We start from the raw sequence: 6,000 nt of genomic DNA, 5'->3' as shown, positions 1-6,000 counted from the left end.
TCAGAAATTGGGAAGTCATGGTAAAGGAGATTACAGAAAATATTGAATTAATTAAAAATAGAGCTACAAATGTAAACAGCTGTAAGAATTTTGGCTACAGAATAGAAAGTAAGCTTAATAAATTATAACAATGTAAAAAAAAAAATGGTACGTTTCACCAAACTCAGTGGTTGAAGGGGAAAGGGACAGAAAAGAAGAAAATTCTCTACTTTCAGGTTAGAAAGTCCAAAGCTGAGGCCGGGCATAGTGGCTCACGCCTGTAATCCCAGCACTTTGGGAGGCCGAGGAGGGTGAATCACCTGAGGTCAGGAGTTCGTGACCAGGCTGACCAACGTGGAGAAACCCCGTCTCTACTAAAAATACAAAATTAGCTGGGTGTGGTAGTACATGCCTGTAATCCCAGCTATTTGGGAGTCTGAGGCAGGAGAATCACTTGAACCTGGGAGGTGGAGGTTGCAGTGAGCCAAGATTGTGCCATTGCACTCCACCATCCTGGGCAACAAGAGCTAAATTCTGTCTCAAAAAACAAAGAAAAAGAAAGTCCGAAGCTGAAAAATCATGAAGTACATGTTTAAGTATATCATTTAAAGTTTACTAATTTTTCAACAAATAGTTATTGAGCACCTAATATGTCCAGGCTTTGTTCTAGGTACTGAAGATACAAAATATAAACGACAATTAGAGACTTAAAACCAAACATAACTGAAACATCAGTAAACATAAACAGAATAATTATTAAAAGATAATCATTCTTAGATTGAGTAAAAAGCGAATCGTCCTCTATCAGCTGGGACAGGCTACAGGAAGAATATAATATTTCAGCCACCTAACAAAAGTTCAGTTCTTGCTCCATACAATGTTTAGGCTGAATTCTTCCACAGGTACAGTAAAATTTCCTAGTATGCACATATATTTCTCTTTTAGAGACACCATAATCAAGTAACAGATGCTAGTTGGTTGGTCTCTGCAGTGGGTTTCTGTAAGTTAGAATATTCTTACTACCGCTTTAATTCTGTTGTCCATTATGGTAACCACACCCACCTTACCTTTGGCAATTAAGTGTCTCAGCATGACTCCTGTCACCCTAGGACTCAACTATCCCCATTTCAATGGCAAACATTCCCACTGTAATTTCCAGCTTACAAAGAAAAGTGAACACAGAGTTCTTCAAGGATGCTGGGCCTTCTTCACAAATTCAATCCTCACAAATCTGGTGAAAGAGGGGTCCTCTAGTCCTCTTGCTCTTGGTGGATAAGCAAGTCTGACGTGATAAATCCATTCTAGCATTCCAATCCAGTATATATAACCTCCTCTGCAATATATCAAGGCAGTTCTAGCATTTCAGTTTCATTTGTCATGGGCCAACTTTTGGTCCAAGTTTCAGCCAATCAACCAATCAAACTATTAAAGCCCTTTCTAACACTGAGCTGCAACACTGAATTCAGAATCTGCTTAACAAATCCATATCAGTAAATTCAGCCTGATCCAACTGTGCTTTGTCTCCACCATTATCCCACAGCCTTAATATCAATTGCCACACATATTCCCCAAATTTTTATCAGTATAAATTGGAAAAATCATGTGGTTCTTTTGTTGTGTAACATTATACTTCATGTGTCACAATTTGTACCCAACCTATTGAGGACAACTAGGACTTAATTAAGTCTATGCATATCCCTAAAATCAAAAGGGAGTATCTGGGATAAGTTTTGAGGATAATTAGCAGTATCTTGCAAAGCAACTACCTCCAAGAAAACCATTACAGAATCCTCAGGAAAACCATGGTTAACTTCTTCAGACATAGGTAGAAGGGCTATTTTTATTGGTAAAGAAGATCCAGCAGAATGTAGGGGTTTGAAGACCCCAGCCAACTTCATCCATATCTTCCTATATATTCCCATTCTAATTTTCAGGATCTCATTCTTAACCAATCAATGCTCTCATTTTAACAGAAGACATCTTGCAAAGCTGGAAATTCAATTTGCATTGTAATTTAGCCACTCACAGAATGAGACTCTGGGTTTGTTTTTCAGCAATCTCAGTCCTATGGATAATGGAGATAAGAATTTCCTTAAAGACAAACATTAAAACTTTCAGTTCCTTTAGGAAGGGCTTGAGCTGAGAATGTGAGCTCATCCTTTTATTTCCCCACTTCTCCAGTGAAGTTAGGAACAACCAGTCAACTGTATTATACTAGTTAAACTAATATGTTTTAAGGTATCAAATGCATGGTCATGCAGGACATGGCCTTTCATAAGCATGTGTTTAAGAATAACCAATCATAGGACGGCACTTCGGCGCAGCAGCTCGCGGAGCAGAGTAAACAGGCTGGCTCCCCTTCTGACCAATGTTTGGAGGACCCACACGGGTCCCCAGCACGACTCCTGAGACCGGCGCAGTGGCTGTGACGGCACCTCGGCGCGGCAGCTCTCAGCGCAGAGTAAACGAGACCGGTTCCCCTTCTGACTGAGGTTTGGAGCCCGGGGAAGGCAGAGTCGCCCATTACGGACACAAGAAGGAAGCCAGACAGGAGAATCCTGGGGAGAAAAGCACCATCAGTCTTAACGCTGCCGTTCTGGCCCTGGGAACTAACAACTTAGACGTCCAATCAAGAGACCTAATCTGAAAGTTGGTAATTTCAAAGACGACAGGAGGATAAATTTACAATGATGGGAAGAAACCAGCGTAAAAAGACTGAGAATACTCAAAATCAGAACGCCTCTCCCTCTAAAGATGATCACAGTTCCACATCAACAATGGAACAAGGCTTGATGGAGAACGAGCGCATCCCAATGACAGAATCACTCTTCAAGGAATGGATAATAAGAAACTTCTGTGAGTTGAAAGACCATGCTGTAGCACAATGTAAAGAAACTAGGAACTTTGAAAAAAGGTTTGACAAAATCCTATTGAGAATAGACAACTTAGAGAGGAATATAAGTGAATTAATGGAACTGAAGAATACAATACAGGAACTCTGAGAAGTATGCACAGGTTTAAACACTCGAATTGTTCAAGCAGAAGAAAGGATAATAGAGGTCAAAGTCCAACTTAATGAAAGAAAACAAGAAGACAAGATTAGAGATAAAAGGATAAAAAGAAATGAGCAAAGTCTCCAAGAAAGGTGGGACTATGTGAAAAGACCAAATTTACGTTTGATAGGTGTACCTGAATGCGACGGAGAGAATGAATCCAAGCTGGAAAATACCCTTCAGGATATTATTCAGGAAAATTTTCCTGAACTAGCAAAGCAGGTCAATATTCAACCCCAGGTAATACAGAGAACACCACAAAGATATTCCTCAAGAAGAGCAACCCCAAGGCACATTATCATTAGATTCACCAGGGTTGAAATGAAGGAGAAAATACTAAGGGCAGCCAGATAGAGAGGTCAGGTTACCCACAAAGGCAAGCCTATCAGACTTACAGCAGATCTCTCAGCAGAAACTCTACAAGCCAGAAGAGAGTGGGGGCCAATATTCAACATCCTCAAAGAACAGAACCTTCAGCCCAGAATTTCATATCCAGCCAAACTAAGCTTCACAACTGAAGGAAAAATAAAATCTTTTATGAACAAGCAAGTACTCAGAGATTTTATTACCACCAGGCCTGCTTTACAAGAGCTTCTGAAAGAGGCATTACACACAGAAAGAAACAACCAGTATTAGCCTTACTGAAAATATACCAAAAAGTAAAGAGCACCAACGTAAAGAAGAATTTTCATCAACGAATGGATCAAACAGCCAGTTAACATCAAATGGCAGTAAACCTAAATTTAAATCGACTAAATCCCCCAATCAAAAGACAGAGCCAAAACCCAACAGCATGTTACATCCAGACTTGTTTCACATGCAAGGATACACAAAGACTCAAAACAAAGGAATGGAGAAAGATTTACCAACCAAATGGAGAGCAAAAATAAATAAATAAAAAGAAGGAGTTGCAATTCTCCTAGCGGATAAAATAGATTTTAAAGCAACAAAGATATAGTGGTAAAAGGATCAAAACAACAACAAGAACTAATGATCCTAACACCCAGATACATAGAGACTTAGATTCAATGAGACAGAAAATTAATAAGGATATCAAGGACTCGAACTCAGATCCGGAACAAGTAAACTTAATAAATATTTATAGAGCTCTCCACTTCAAATACATAAAATATACATTCTTGTCAATACCACATCACACCTACTCATAGGTATAAATGAAACATTGATTGGCCATTATTAATACCCATTTTTTTTTTTCAGAATAAAGCAATATTCCTGTTCACCCTCCCTCTCTCTCTTCCTCTTCTTTCTCTCCTTTACTCATTTTTTTCTTTCCTTCTCTCAAAAAAAGAAATCAACTTGTAAACCTTTAGATCCAGGTTGGCAATGTCTCTCTCATTGCTTAAATTCCTTCCTTCCCTTGCCTCCCTCCCTCCCTCCCTCCCTCCCTCCCTCCCTTCCTCCCTCCCTCCCTCCCTCTCTCCCTCCCTCCTCCTCCCTTCCTCCCTTCCTTCCTTCACCCCTTCCTTCCTCCCTCCCTTCCTGCCTTCCTCCCTTCCTCCTTCCCTCCCTAACAAATAAAAAAATAAAAATTAAAAAAAAAAGAATAACCAATCATAATATTTTTCATGTCTACTGCCACATCACAGCATGGTCCTCTTTACCACTGGAAATACCATCATTTGTGCCTATAAATATAATCAGATTAGAGAACCATTCCAGAAAACCCAAACTCAATTAATAAAACTCAGCCTTAAGACTCTATTTCTCTGGAATAACTCTTGCTACCAAAATCTATATAAGTCAGAGTTCTGCAGAGAAATAGAACCAGTAGGATGGTGCTCTTTCTTTCCAACGTCTAACTATCTATCTGGCATATTTCAAGGAATTGGCTGATAGAATTGCGAGGGCTGACAAGAACAACATCTGTACGGCAGGCGGGTAAGCTAGAAACTCTTGGGCAAGAGCTGATGTCACAGTCTTGAGATAGCACTTTTTCTTCTTTGGGGAAATCCTGTGTTTGCTATTAAGGCAATTCAACTGATTGAATGAGACTCATCCACATTATAAATAATAAGTACTTTATTTAAAGTGAACTGATTGCAAATGTTAATAATCTTCACAAATTATCTTCACAGCAACACCTAGATGAGCACTTGATTAAATGATTGGGTATTGTAGGCCAGACAAACGGACATGACAAGTTAACTATCACACATGGGTACTGTCTTCTTTACTTCATTCAGAGTACCATTCTTAAGAAACACTTTTAAAAACAAAACTAATAAAATAAGAATCTCTAGTTCTAATTATCTGGAATGTTTTGCCAAACCAAATGAGATGCTGAAAAATAAACATTTTCAATATTCCATTCATTACAGAATATAAATTTGTCTAAATAAAAATAGATGCTCATCAAAAAGAATTTCTTTTATTTATTTATTTATTTTTTTGAGACAGAGTTTTGCTCTTGTTGTCCAGGCTGGAGTACACTGGCACGATCTCAGCTAGCTGCAACCTCCACCTCCCAGATTCAAGCTGTTCTCCTGCCCCAGCCTCCCAAGTAGCTGGGGTTACAGGCATGTGCCACCATGCCCAGCTAATTTTGTATTTTTAATAGAGACAGGGTTTAACGATGTTGGTCAGGCTGGTCTCGAACTCCTGACCGCAAGTGATCCACCCACCCTAGCCTCCCAAAGTGCTGGGAATACAGGTGTGAGCCACCATGCCTGGCCCAAAAATAATTCTTACAAGTTCACATTAAAAAACACAGTTATAAAATTTCAAGTTGAACTCTTGTACAGTGTTTTATTCTTATAGCATATATTCACTTCCTTCTTCACTTTTGTAGTGACAATTTCAATAGCTTCTAATATAAATTTTGTTTTTAATAATTAAAATTTGCTAAAAGTTTCAAAACTTTAAGTTTGGCTGAAGTTCCATCCAACAAACACTTTGATTAAAGATCCACAACTGGTTTTGAACAAATGGCAGCAAAATGAATACA

This window comes from Callithrix jacchus, chromosome 7 (assembly GCF_049354715.1).
Source record: "Callithrix jacchus isolate 240 chromosome 7, calJac240_pri, whole genome shotgun sequence".
Classification (NCBI taxonomy): domain Eukaryota; kingdom Metazoa; phylum Chordata; class Mammalia; order Primates; family Cebidae; genus Callithrix; species Callithrix jacchus.
Note: the sequence above shows the minus strand (reverse complement) of the source record.